Below are 14570 nucleotides of genomic sequence, written 5' to 3'. Positions count from 1 at the left end.
TGCAAACTGAGTTGTTCACACAGTGCCACTGGCTTGCATTTGTATAAAACAGCAATGATTCCCTCCAAACGTGACTGTGACAAACAATATATAATGGGTAATGTATAGATACATGCTTAATAAAATACAAAGAGGCCTGGATTAGACTGAGAGAGATGAGCCTATAACATGAGACACTGTCAGTTGACTACCACCTGACAATTGGCAAAGGATTCCTGTACCAGACATATGTTTAATATCTTATGTGTATTGACAAAGATTGATTACGTTCATGTCTGAATAGGGGTTCTGTCACTATGAATCAGTATGTGATGTATTTCTCTGGACAACACATTCACATTGTCATATCTCCAGAGTCCTGTCTCTCTGAATTTATACAGCTTTGTAAATCTATGGATGACTGTATCCATGTCTAGCCATCAGACACTGTTGCTGTCACACTTTATCAGCTCCATTTCACAGCCACGCCAACAGCCTGTTTGTTTGCCTTCAACAGCTGTGATGTTATGGACGACCCCTCACTCCAACATCTCTTCATCTGCCTGTTGCTATCATTACATTTGATCATGTTAGGGCAATCTTTGAGAGGAAAACACAGGGAATGGATGTGTGTGTGTGTGTGTGTATTTAAAAGAGACATACTACACAGTTTTGAGCCTGGTCCTTTACAGAGTGGTGACCTGCAAGTAAGGCCCTGTGAAACCTCACTCTGCCTCTTTCAGATTGCTCCTTGCACCAGTTGGACAGTGTGGTATACCATGCTTGATGAGCAACATGTCATGTGCTTTCACACAGTGACGCCTATTGATGTAAGTGTAAAAGAAAAATTAACACAAACAGCAAAAAGGCTAATATGTTTTACTTTCTATATAGGGAGCACATAGCCAGTTTTCAAATAAATAAAATCCATTTTTGAGGGTATTTAGCAACAAAGTGTGGATATTTTCAGTTTATCTGTCGGCCTAGAATAAAATCTTCTTTTGTTTTCACTAAGAGGTATGCTTTTTAGCTTTCGTTGACCAAATGCCAGTTTCAATTCCACGCTTCTCAGAATCACATTTTTAGTGCTTAGTGATATCTCAGGGTTTCAGACTCTCCCTGGAGGATTAAGATACAGGGCATGAAAATGACCATAAGACAAACCATGGCTGGCACTCCAGGTCTCACTTGAGCAGTACAGCCTGATCCATGATAGCTAGTCATCTGCCAATGAATAAATGAGGCTGAACATGCTGGAAAGAATTAGGCCTATGTTAATCTATTGCTGCACAATTTATGACGCCCCCCCTCAATATACATAGTCGCACAGACTGTCTCTTTCCCATGGGCTCTCTCCTCTCACTCAGGCAGTATATGACATCACATTCGAGCGCCCAACAGCAAACAAAAAATATGTCATCATCATATTGCGACACCTATTATCTCCAGTCGGTGGAGAGACAGGAGACGAACAAACCTGGCGGTTGTTGAGGTGGCTATGAAAGGCAAATCACTCATAACAGATACGCTATTCGGTCTTAATTGATGTATTTTCCCTATTGTAATAGTCGGAGGCCAACATATGTTGCCCAGTGAAGGAATTGTGTTAAATGGCCGACTAACACAGTCGTCAACTTGATAGAGCAACTAACGTTAGCGTTGTTTCACTAGCTAGCTAACGCCACATATTTGTAGCTAACATTACGCGAAAGAGCAACTTGGCTAGCTAGTTGATTGCCTTGGAGGGGCTGCTAGTTAGCTAGTCTTGCTAACGTGCTAGCTTCTGTTAGGTAGCTGTTAATACTACTATTGGTGGGAAATCTAAACGAAGAAGCTGGGACCTCGTCAGAGCCGCTAGCGTTAGCTTCATCAAGCTCCGAAGGAGATCTCCTTTTGGACACGGCGAAAAAGGAATCGCCGGCGAAGCTCATCGCCTTTTCATCTCCACATTTCTAAGGTAAGGAAAGTGTACGATTATACAACGTTGGATCACCACTCTGAAATGTTGCAATATTGGACGGATGGAAGAGGGCCGGTAATAGCTAGCATTGGCTAGCTAACGTTTGCTACAGCTCGCTAGCTAGCTAAAGTTAGCATAGCTAACGTTAGCCAACTTAACGTACTACTTTTGGTGGCTAGCTTGTTGGCTAATGTTAGCGATCTAAGATAAGTTTAAGGTGGAAATTTCAACTCAGTGTAGTTGTTCGCAATGCACGGTAATGTTAGGAGCATACAATCAACACCATCTGAAGGGGCTGTTAAGTTTCCATAGCTCGTCTCGCTCGTTTGCTGACTGAGTCTTGAAACTAATGCTGCACAAACTGAGCTAAAGGATGTTATGAGTGCGAGGAGTTGAATCCGCGTGCAACACGTTATATATGCGGGCAGCACATAAATTCCGATTATGTTGGGATTTTTGTTGCTATTCGTCAGATTGCACTGAAAGCACATTTAAGTGCAATTTACCAATTGACTCATTTGATATTCCGTTTGATGGGCAGCTCTGGTGTCCCATATGCCTCCCCTCTAGTAAAAAGAATGTGGCGTAAACCTCTCACCTTTCGACACATTTACAAGTCGTTGTGCTTTAATTTTAGAGCTTGATGTCAATTTATATTATTTCACAGACGTGGTTGTTGATATTGTCTTTATGTAACGTTAAGTGCAGATGTGGCAGGGAGGCATATTCCCATGAGGGGCAGGATTTCATGGGACACTGACAACCATTACTCTTTGTAGGTTGTTGATGAGAGTGATTTGCAATTAATTTTGGCTGCATGTTTGCAAACGCTGGACGATGTGACTAGCAGTTGTTCACTCAGAGAAGGTAGTTGTTGTCTACAAGCTTCAGAATTGGACTTGGCAGTTTGTGGACTGGATACAGTTAGCCTGTGTGTACATTTGCCCATTTTAGGTAAAACAACTCTTTGCAACTATACCTGATCAGGAATGACCTAGACCTGTGGTTCTGGATTGAGAACCGCCGATCTAGACTGAAGACTGAAATGTCACTGGTCAGGCAACAATGAATTAAGGCAAGCAGCCCCTAGGTCAGCTAGCCTATCCCAAGCCCATGAATCAGTAGTCCCACAAATGACTCTTATGGTTAACAAGAAGTGGAAGAGTGAAAATGAGTGATGAGGTTGGACGCAGGCTAGGCTTAGATCTGTATGCTACAAGCTAATATACAGCGTGTTTACCTTCAGTGCCAACAAGTTGAGAACGCAATTGTCTTGGTTAAGGATAACATGAGAATAAAAATGTTAATGATTTAACATTCTAATGACTTAATTGAGTGTAATTTTCAATTGCCCAGAATCTAAATTGGATACTTTGGGGTCCTGGTTCTCTGTGTTACCCAGTGTCTCCACATTGTTGGCCTGGATCATTGTTGGCTCCTCTGTGTGTGGTTCAGCACTAATTGAGATGATGCAGCTCTACCAGTGATGGTGATGTAACTGTCACAAGTATGTTGGAAAAAGAACAAAGATAAAAAAAAACACAGAGAGCAAAAACTGAGAGCAAAGTTAAACTATTGTGCCCAATTAGATGAAAAAATATTATATCACATGGGTTATAGAAGTGCAGCTGCTGTTAAGATGCTTTCTGTCTCATGTAATGCACAGTGCCTATCCAGAGTATCCAACTGTTTACACACTGTCAATAGACAGACGCTTTACATTTACTTGGCAGATTAGGTCTGTGAGTATAAAAGGGATATCTTTGAGTTGAATCCCATTTTTTTTTGTCTCTTTCAAATGGGCCGCCTACTTGGATGATGCCATCGGGTATTGATGATGGTGAATGAGGTGTAATGGGAAATCTCCCTTATCCATTGTAGACAAGGTCATGTAACCACAGAAAATGAAGGCATAATTTGCAGGTGCGCTCCAGGCGTTGTTGCACAGATGGCGGACCCATAAACAAACAATCTGATCAAAGTGTACTCTGATGGTATTCTCTCAATTGAATATACACATGGTGATGTGGGGTAGTGTGTCTGTAGTGTTGTTGGCATTTTTTTGGGCATTTTGTAACACATTTGAGGTTAAGTGTAAATGCATCAGCATTGTTTGTAAAGATGAACAATTTTGCTGGGCATGTTATGAGAAGGATACGTGAGTGTATCCTCTTTTCTTGCATAATGTGCCATATGTATCTGCTTAGAATAGATTATGGAATTATAGAAGAGATCCATTTAGGATGACCTGTTAGGTTAGTCACAGTTATTGGACATTATTTTGTGTGTATGATTTAAAGCCAACAGAAACAAACCAGTTTGTTTTCTGGAATTAATTGAAATTGAAAATATTTCCTGTGCAGCTACAATTTGAGTTTGATAGCAGAACTATTTAAGCATCTTAGATCAGGTTTTGGTGTCAGCCCCTTAGTATCAAAGAGCAAGGGCTTGTTTCTGGACTCGCCATTTTTCACAGATGTTCAACAGACATACAGGGAGAAATCCAGTGTAGAAGCGGCAAAGATACCAATTTCAACACTGTCGGTAGCCTCAATAGACCACAATGCAATGCAGCCACAAGACTTCACAAGACCCTTTTGAGTAAGGGGCGTGACTCTTGCTCTTACTATGCTATTGCTATTGCTGTCTCCACACTAGCTGTAAAACCCATGGCTGAATGCAACAAGTTCAGGTATGTTCTCGGGGGCTGTTGAAAGTAATTTTGGGATATGTAGGAAATCACTTACTGAAGTAGATGTAGAGAAGGCAGGTTGACAGAAACTGGGAGCACCAAAACAATAAGTTCCAACACTTCATATTAGCTCCTGGAATGCATTGAGCATCACAGATTGATAACATCTAACAATGTAAGAGTATCTGAGGGTGGATTGGTTTAAAGATCTAGCTGAAGATGATACATAAGGTATCACAGAACATACGTCTACAGCAGATAAAGCATAATTGATTAATATGCAGTGTAATGCAATCAGTTTTAAGGATAATTACAGGAAATCATAAGTGATTAAAAATGAACTGCAGGAAATTGCAGAGCTGTTCAAATGCTATCCATAAGCCTACATTTCATTCTTGTTATCAAAGACAATTTGCAACTAAATATTTGGTGTGGATGAGGCTGCATTAAATTGAGCTTTTGGTTTTGGATCGATGAAGTTGTATTCTGAAGAGTGGAAATTGCAAAGTGAATGTGTAGGTCTAAAGGCAGTTTATAACCCAGCTCAAAGCATCCTTGAAACACTGGTATGCTTACAGCAAAGAGCTACGCTGACCATGTGTTGAAAAACATTGCTGGCTTTGGCAATAGTTGTATCATTTGGTAGCATAGCTTCAACGCCTAGCCTGTATTCCAGCTATATTCCGTTATGAACTAAAACACATTTTTTTCAGTGTTAGTCCTCTTGACGCCAAGGGATTTACTCACAGCACTTGGAAATCTGGTCAGAAAAATGATAACCTGATGACTACAGCAATTAAAGAAAACATTTCCCCAAGACATTAGTTTTATTTAACAAGACGCTTCTAAATTAGCCATGTGACTTTTCTTTGCTAGAAGTAGTAGGCTACATATTGTAACAATGCTCAAGGGCCAGATTTGAAAATCAGAAGGTAATGTGTTATCCATAACCCATGGAGCTACAGGTTTTTGTTTTCCCCTCATTTGTTGAATTGGCTCCTGGAGGATAAAAGTACCATTGAAATGCTGACTGCATTCTTGTTTGCACAGCCTCTATACCTGCATTTTGAGTAATTAGCTGATGCCTTATTTACTAGCTATTTCATGTACAGCCTTGTTTGGCACTTATTTGGTCCTGAATCTGCATGGCTTTAGCAATGAAAAGAGGTGAGGTGAAAAAATAAGAATAGGAACAAAAAATAAATTGAGACAATATTAAGACAGGAATGGCATACTAGGGTGAAAATGTCTCACACATTTTCAAATGACACACAGTGTGATTGAATACCATTTAAAAAGGTCTTTGTGATCGGCACATGAAAATTTTGTGATAGTTGCTATAATATCAAGGCCTTGGAGATTGAGACATGAAGGGTGTCCTAGACTGTTTGCAGAAAGCTTCGCATTCCCACACTCCTGGTTGTTGGTGTGTTATTGACCCCAGGGCCCTGCTAAAAGCATTCTCATATGGACAGTGAGATTTCCTGTCTTTGAAGCTGATATTGCCAAAGCACGAGGGAGTTGAAAGCGATTGAGTGTTACTCTAGGTTTATGTCTGATGGAGACATTGCACATTTTACATGATCTTTTAGTATTTAGCTGTTGGTCTTATGATCAGCAACTTGCAGTGAGTGCATCAGTAGAATAAGCATCAAATCCTTGATTACCAAAAATGATAATCAATGTGGACCCAGAATGGAGAATAGTCAAGTCCAGGTGGGGCAATGACCAGGCCAGCGCAGAGAAGAGAGAGCTAGGTGGCTGGTACAAGCAGATGGGAGATGAACTTGAACAAGGTGGGTTCCAGAGGTCTTATTTGACTGATGTAGTGTAGAAATGTGCAAATTCAGATTGTGGCTCCAATGTGGGCCTCGCATGACAGTCTGTTGTCCATTGTCACACTGAGATTTGTGGCAGTTTGGGCACAAGTCACTGTGGTGCTGTCGATAGTGATGGAGTGGTAGTGATGGAAAACTCACTTTCAAATTTCACATAAATAATCTTGTGTGCCGACTCTGGCAAAAGGTTGGCTATTTCTACAGAAATAAAACAATTTTTCCCACATTCTGTAGAAAAAGAGTTGTTGAGGCAGTTTTCATGTCTGTCTTGGACGACGGTGATGTGATTTACAGACACGCATCCTCTTCCACTCTTAAACCTTTGGACTCTGTCTATCACTCTGCCTTGAGATTTATTACTGGTGATGCTTATGGTACACATTATTGTATTTTATATGATAGGGTTAGGTGGTCTTCACTTCAAGAGAGACGTGATACTCACTGGTAGGGTTGGGCGATAGGACGAATATATCGGCTATCTGCGATTGGCTGAGTCCATCGCTGGCTGATTTTTTTTGGGCGATTTTTGTCATTTTATTTTGCTTATTTAACGGTCTAATTTAATAGTAAATAATTAACCTGTAAAGCGCAATTCAAAGCGAATAGGAACTGGCAATTGGAGTTGGGCCATATTATACACGTTCTTGTTGCACTGGTTTCCGACGAGTCTTTCACAAGTTTGAAAATTTTAACATATCACCCAACCCTACTCACTGGTATCTTTTTATCTATAAAGCCCTTATTGGAAAACTACCATATTACCTTTCAGAATTACTTTGTTACTCAGATGGGCTCTATCAGACCCACTCTTGCTTCATGTTCAACGAGCCAAGTCTGAACTTGGAAAGACTGCTTTTAATTTTAGTGCACCTGATTCCTGGAACAAATTACAGCACCTCCTCAAAATCAATACACTCATACCTTTTGGACATTTTGGAAACTTGATCTTAAACCTCCCAACCTCTACTTGCAATTGTTTTACATAACTGTATTTTATTTTACATTTTAAATTATTTTAGTCAATTTGGGCATCATGTAACCTAAAGGTCACAGGTTCAGCCCCTAACAATTATTTTATTTTAATTATCTTACTCTATCTATCTTCCCTAATTGGTACGTTTTAATGGCTTTTTATTATTGTGTTTTATTGTGGTATTGCCTTTTCTCTGTTGGTTTATCTCCTTCCTGTTTTCTTTTTCTTTCTTTATGTAATTTGACTCGAAATCATTGTAAATGAGGGTCTCCCTCAATGATTCTCTCGAGTATAAATAAAGGTTGAATGAATGAATGAATGAATGGAGTGGCTTTGTAGAGGATGTGATTTTGCAGTGAAAACACAGCAGCGCAATCTGGTTGAATTTCCAACTGGAGTTGTCAGTGAAGCAAGCTGAGATGTGTGCTTCAATCTGAATGTTTGAGGATGGGAAAGAAAAATAGAGTTGAGTGTTGTCAGCATAGCAGTGGTACAAGTTGGGGGATGTGATGACGGCTAAACAGTCTAGCATAGAGAGAAGAGGAGAGGGCCTAAGACTGAACCAAGGGACCCCAGTGTTGTGAAGACAGTTCCTCGCCATGATGCCTGATGAGTGCAGTCTGACAGTCATCAATCTTCTTCTCACAGTCTTCTGCTGAAAGAGATGAGGGAGGAATAGGTGAAGGTGGTTGAAGAGAGCAGAATATGGAGAAAGCTTTCTTGGGGTTAGAAGATTGATTTAGCTGCAGAGTTGGAAGCAGAGGAGGACAGGAGATATTGAAAGTGAGAGAGGTCATCTGTCAAGTCAGTCTTGTGCCACTTTCTCTCAGCTGCCTGACATTCAATTTGCAAGGCATCAAACGACCAAGGGAGATAGAAGTTCGGATGTGGCATCAGTGGAGAGAAACCAGAAAGAGACAGCAGGACGGAGTGAGGGAGTAGAGGAAGGACAGTCTGCAGGTGATTGTGTGTAGTTTAGATGAGGTAGTAGGAAGGGAAATGGGGAAGTAAACGGTGCTGAGAAGCATGAAGAAGGGAAGCACAGAGGTTAGTGGAGCAGGCTCTAGAAAAGACCGAGCTAGATAAGTTCAGCGTATTGGCAGCTTTGTGAGGAGAGAGAGAGATCAAAAGGAAAGAGAACCTTTTCATGGAGAGGTTGAAGTCACCTAGGAGAATCACGGGTCTCCAATGTTCTAGAAATGTCCTGAAGGGTGTTGAGTTCTTTGAGGAAGGCATCAAGCGGACCTGCTATCATCTCTTGCTTGCCTAAGAGGTCTGAAGAACTGGGTTAATTTACCGGCTTTGTCCACTCTCTTTGTTCCTAGATATCTACGCTCCATTAGTTTCTCTTAACTCCCACTGCTGCTGAGTGGAGCGAGGACCACATTGCACCAGAAAGCAATTCTCATTTAGCTCATCTAAATTAGGTGGCATTCAGCTGATTTAAATGGAATTTTATGGATTTTTTTTGGGTGGCTCGAAAAACCATTTCGGCAGCCCTTTGGATTTTACAATACAGGAAAAAACATGTTAAATGTGATGCTCAAACCTGTGCGAAATACATGACCCGAAGTAGTTGTTGAAGTTGTATGCAGTAGAGGGCAATGGGTGTTGCTGTGTCCTCTGGGGTGATCCATTTCTGTTGGAGCAAGCAAGTGCAGAGACAGGAGGAGGAGGGAGGCGTAGGTTGAGATTAACTCAGTTTTCTGGACTGCTGACTGACAGTTCCATAGCCTTCGCTCAACAATGGTCTTGAGTGGAGCGAGACCTTGGGGTAGATAAGGTTAGATACGGTGTGATGATGAGGTTGATAGCCACAGGAATGCTGAGGGGAGGAGATTATAGATCTTGGTAGAGAATAAGAAATGTAAAATATAACATAATTAAATGTTTCTGCAATATTTATTTTGGTCCTGCAAAGAAAATATATACTCTGTATGGAAAACACATTTAAATACGATTGATAAAAAAAAAATTGACTGGACTAAAACAGGTTAGTCTTTTTACACTTAGCCCATACTTGGACACAGTTTAATCTATGCAGATTGGAATGAGCAAACGGGAAGTAAATGATCATGCTAAACAACTTCTCATGACTCGGTCAGCCCTGCAACAATTGGAAGACGCCTTGATGAGCAGAAATGCTGGAATATTTTAACTTTGTTTTGGCTAGATTAAATGCCATTTTGGTGAGCTCCTTAAAATGCCAAGTAATTGACGCTGCTCAGGCTGGGATGTTGTCTCCTCTCTCTCAGCCAATGGAGCTCCCACATAAACACATTATTAGTGACATTGGTTTATCACTGCATCCCTAGAGGTAACCGTACCCTAGGCAAATTCGGAATGGCGTTAAAAAGTTATCTGAGTTTTTCAATTTTTATTAAGTATTAGTTTCAGCCCCAGTGAGAAGTTTGGTGTTAAGCAGCCAAACAAAGATGTTGCAATCATATCTACATACAAGCCTCCTACTGTAGTCAACCTTGCAGCTACCTAAGCAGGAAAACTACGTTTTTAGTAACAGTTAAGGAAAAGAAACACACAATCTCACCGTCTTATTCCTTAAAAAACAGCAGCATGTAACAAACTTTAAGTGTTCTGTTGAAAGGACCTGCTTTTCACAATATCGTTTCAGACCAGGCACACGAGTATGATGAAGATTTTAAAAAAACGATTTCTCACTTTTAACCCAATTTTTACCTCTGGCAAGGAGGCTATGTTTTGTCTGTCTGTCAGCAGGATATTACAAAAACTTTGAATTTAAGGAATAGGATAGGAATGCTGTCTTTGGGTGTAACACCAAGTTAGAGAATTGTTCAGCGTTGGCGGAGGTGTGTATATAAATCTCAACTCAAGACCTATTTTTTTAGTGTAGCTTACAGTCTATCTGAACTCACACCTTACCAGACATTCATATCCCTTTGATAACTTACCTGCAGCTTGTCTTTTACTTATTTCTCCTTTGGAATGCCCTGGTATTGCCCAGTGCTTTTATATCACAATCTGTTTCTCTTTTTCTTTCTCTCTCTCTCTCACACACACGATAAAAGCTTTGGCCTCTTATGTTTTAATTTTTATTCTGCTTGTTCTATCTCTTACTTTTATTATCCCTTGTTTCCTTGTATTATCATCTATTATGTGATCGTGTCCTTTTTAAAGTACTCTGTGACAAACCTGTTTTTGTAAAATGCTTTATAAATAGATTTGATTTCACTTGAAGGGTTTGCTGGAAGTCTAGGAGCAGCTATAGCAGAGCTCAGCCATGTTCCTCTCCCATTGTGAATGGCCTCATATAGGCTCTGTATCTGTGAGGAGTGCGTTAATAATTCAGTGCTATGCCATGTAGCTCTGGGTTGGGTAATGAACACAGGGAGGAATCTCCCTGATGTGGGCTATGGTGTGAAGGCTGTGTAACATAGTGCTGGTAGTGGAGGAAGGGGCAATTCGGAGAAACCAAACCAAGACAGGAAATATTAGAATGCTCCCAAAAGACAGCTGTAGGATACCATCTTTTAGGCTTTGACAGAGACGGGAATCCTACCATGGTCATGTCACGGGAATGATGTTTTCTTTGTTTTTCTGTGCTCTGGTGTTGAATGTTTTTCACACAACATTTCAGCAGCTCCACTATCCTCTCATTCAGTATGTCTACTTGTAGTGGGACACTGTTCTCACCAAGAGCAGACCTTTCTCAGTCAGCCAGACTTATTTTCCCCTCTCAGTTTCCTTCTCCTCTCTGGATATTTGGGATGTCATCTGTGCTCTGGATACTTCCCAGCACTCTTGAGCTACAAGTACCTCTGATTGTCTGAGTCTCTACCACCCAGATCTAGCCACCCATGGTGTGATTTGCTATCAGTGTCTACATTGGCGTTGGTGCTTTCAGCTCAGACCTTTTCCGTCTTGCCCAAATACAATTGCATCTCACCCCCCACCCCCCCTCCCCCAACGCATTCCCTCTAAAAAGCCCACCACTCCTTTTCTGAGATTGCAGCAGTGGTGCAGGATGAAACACATTTGAAAGGAGGCCTCCCCCAGCAGAGGTCCTGTTGACATGGAAACGCCTGTCTTTGTGAATGGAGGCTTCTCTTACAGGCCTGGTCAGTGGCCTCCCACTGTCTCTTAGTCTAAGAAGACCCCGCCGTACCGCTCACAAGCAAACCTGTTTTAGATAAATTCACTAAACTTGGATACTTTGGGTTTATGGTACTTTTTGTTGATGCTGCGTTTTCTACAAGCCCTTGGCTGTAGACTGTTGTCACAAGATTATGCAGTTCATCATGTATAACTGGATGTCTTGATTTTAGTTTCCATGTCTGATACTATGGTAATTCAACAATATGCAGACACTTAATTTCAATGACTAACTACATCCGTCAAGTGTACAGCATTGTGTATTCATCTCTGTTTACATCTGCCATTCCGCCTTATTCAAGTATGTATGGGAATACCAGAAAATACTGGTTGCGCATGTAGTGAATAGCCAAAAATGAGCCCAAATGTCTGGTCAGAATGGATAAACCCACTGATGATAGAGGTAAATCTGTCCTCTGAGTGCGAACACAAAATCTTCTTAGAAACGGTTCATTGCCTTTAATTTAGAAATATTGCTGTTACAAACCAGATAACCAAACAAGTGCATACATTGCACACTGCTTTAGAGCTGTCGCTGCACCTCAAAGTAATACAACCAATCAATTCAATCTCCTAAAGTAGTAGTTCTCAATCCTGAGTCCTCTGGAGCGAGAGTACTGTTGGTTTTCTATTCTACCAGATAATGAATTACATTTACCTTGCATCCCAGGTCTAAATCAGTCCCTGTTTAGCGGGTTAGATGGAAAACCAGCAGGGCTCTAGGTCCCAAGGACCAGCATTGAGAACCACTGACCTAAAGAATCATTACAAAATCCAGTGCAATTAATACAAGAAAGCTAAGGTTGCTGCAGTAACATGTCCTCATCCTGTCCCCGTTACACAAATGTCTATAAAGGGTGCACTGTAGAGAAAGTGTCCTTAATACGGTTTCCAAATTATTTGAGACCATTTAATTGGGATTAATAATTGTGATCACACTGTTGGGCAAAATAATCAAGATGAGGGTTAGGGGCTTTGTGTAGCTCTAATCTTATTAAACTTGTCCTGATAATACCCAGTTTCCACACAGCCAGTACCAACCTAACAGTTTGTGGTAGTTAAGTCTTAAACATCATAATTAGTCAGTTTCAGTGTGAGGATTCAGTACATTTCATGAAATGTAACACTTTGAGGCAACATTTTCAAGATATGACACCATAGATGTCTGTTAAAAAAATCACTCTTTTTAAAGTTGTTTAAATCACAGTGCATTGGCCCACATTTTCCTCCCCCCGGGCACTAAATTATTTACTGTTTATCAAAATTCAAGTAGAGAGGGTGTCAGATCTGCCTGATGGTAATCCTTTGAGTGAGGCATAGCAGCAGGCTTGCAGTCGATGACAGAGCCACATGCTCAAGAAGGGCAACTCCATTACCTTTAGGCTGTGTTCACACTACAGGTAGAAGTGGCCCAAATCTGATTTTTGTCTACATGTGACAGACAGATTTTTTCAGAGCAGTGTGAACACCAAAAAACCACTTGTAATTTGGTTTTGTTAATTCCGACCGTCTGGCCAGTCAGTTTGGAAATCATGTGTTTTTCCCTTTCAGGTTAGTCAGTCAGTCAGGTAACGTTTGTGAGATGGCCTCTTGACAGAAGAAACAAATCTAGGCTATATCAAGGGGGTCACTGGGCTGGAACGCAGCAGTACGCCGTTCCGGGAGTGAATTTGACGATGTAATGCGTGTTTGGGTTCTTAAAAAAGAGCAGTAGCGGTGGTTGTACCTGTTTTAGCTTAAACTACTGGCTCGGTTCATTTTGTGACCAAAGTTTTCCGGCTGGGCGGTGTTTGGACCTTTGGGCCAACCACAGTGCTTAAAAACGGAAAACTCCACTCAACCGGGATGCCAGGCGACATTAAACCAACACACAATCAAATGACAAGCACAGACAGTTTAATCAGAGCTGCAGAGCTGACAGGTTGTGTTGTGAGGATGTCGAGAAAGAAGAAATTAGACATTCTTCCCTATTTTCAACCCAATGTGAGAGATAAAACAATGTGTTCAAGTGAATTTAACATGTTTCTATGAAGTAGCACCATTATGAGCGAAGCTAGGCTACTGTATTTCTGCCTCTCCTACCATGTTGACACTCCAAAACAGCCCAATGGGCAGAAATCTATCCGTCAATAATTCTGTCCGCTTTCCGATGGATCAGTTTGGCCGCAGCTAGTGGAATTCAACACACACACTGTAGGCCTGTACAGGATCTGTACTTGTTTACCTTACACTCTACGTCGCAGATCAATGTTGTTGTCACTCTGCGTTGGCATACTTCAGAAAAAGATCAAGACAACAACAACGATGGAAGTCATCTTCTTAAAATTATTGCCTGGACTGCAATTTCACCAGCTACCATGATGGAGCCTACTGACTCGCAAATATAACGTCATTTGTTGTTTTTGTTCATTTGAGCATGCAAGTCCGTTCATGGTAGAGGTCTGTTTGTACTGATGTCGGACAAGGGGTCACTTTTGAATGAATGAGAACAGTTGAGACAAAAAAATCCAATCTGAGCAAAAAATCTGAATTGAGCATTAAGACCTTTTTAATGTGAAGGTAGCCTTAGTCAAGGCAAGTAGTGATTTATTTGTGATTTTTTTTTTAAATCATTGTTTTACCTTTTTATATTTTTGTGCTACAGGTAGGGCTGGGCGATAAAACGATAACGATATATGTTGCGATAGAACTTATACTCAATAATAATAATAGGGATGCCCCGATAACGTTTTTTGCCGCCAATCGCCGATTGTCTATGAGCCATATCTCCCATACCGATCGGCCATACCGATAGTTTATTTGTTTTGTTATAGCAGCTGGTATAGCAGTATTATAGGTCTAACAGTTTCCATTTTACATACATTTCATCCATCAAATTGAGTCCTGGTTAAAAAGTATCCACATTTTCTTTTTTTCTACCTCAATTTACTTGATCATTATGTAAACAAAACTATGTGCGTTCTAGGTAGCGCAACATGATTTAGTGAGATAACTGAA

At 40.8% G+C, this 14570-nt stretch overlaps 1 protein-coding gene across 1 annotated transcript in view; it reads left to right on the top strand.

The window, feature by feature from the left end:
* Positions 1–1440: 1440 nt before the first annotated feature.
* The window catches only part of fbxw7 (F-box and WD repeat domain containing 7), a 141145-nt gene continuing 128015 nt past the window's right edge, over positions 1441–14570 (top strand). Inside the window, exon 1 of the mRNA XM_071519708.1 lies at positions 1441–1936. The gene's annotated coding sequence lies outside the window, so the exon portion shown is untranslated. The remainder of the gene's footprint in view (positions 1937–14570) is intronic.

The sequence above is a fragment of the Centroberyx affinis genome, unplaced genomic scaffold (assembly GCF_046629955.1).
Source record: "Centroberyx affinis isolate AG114_WGS23_722 - 3 ecotype Tasmania unplaced genomic scaffold, CSIRO-AGI_Caff_v1 ptg000723l_1, whole genome shotgun sequence".
Classification (NCBI taxonomy): domain Eukaryota; kingdom Metazoa; phylum Chordata; class Actinopteri; order Beryciformes; family Berycidae; genus Centroberyx; species Centroberyx affinis.
Note: the sequence above shows the minus strand (reverse complement) of the source record. Positions and strands in the feature narration are given on the sequence as shown.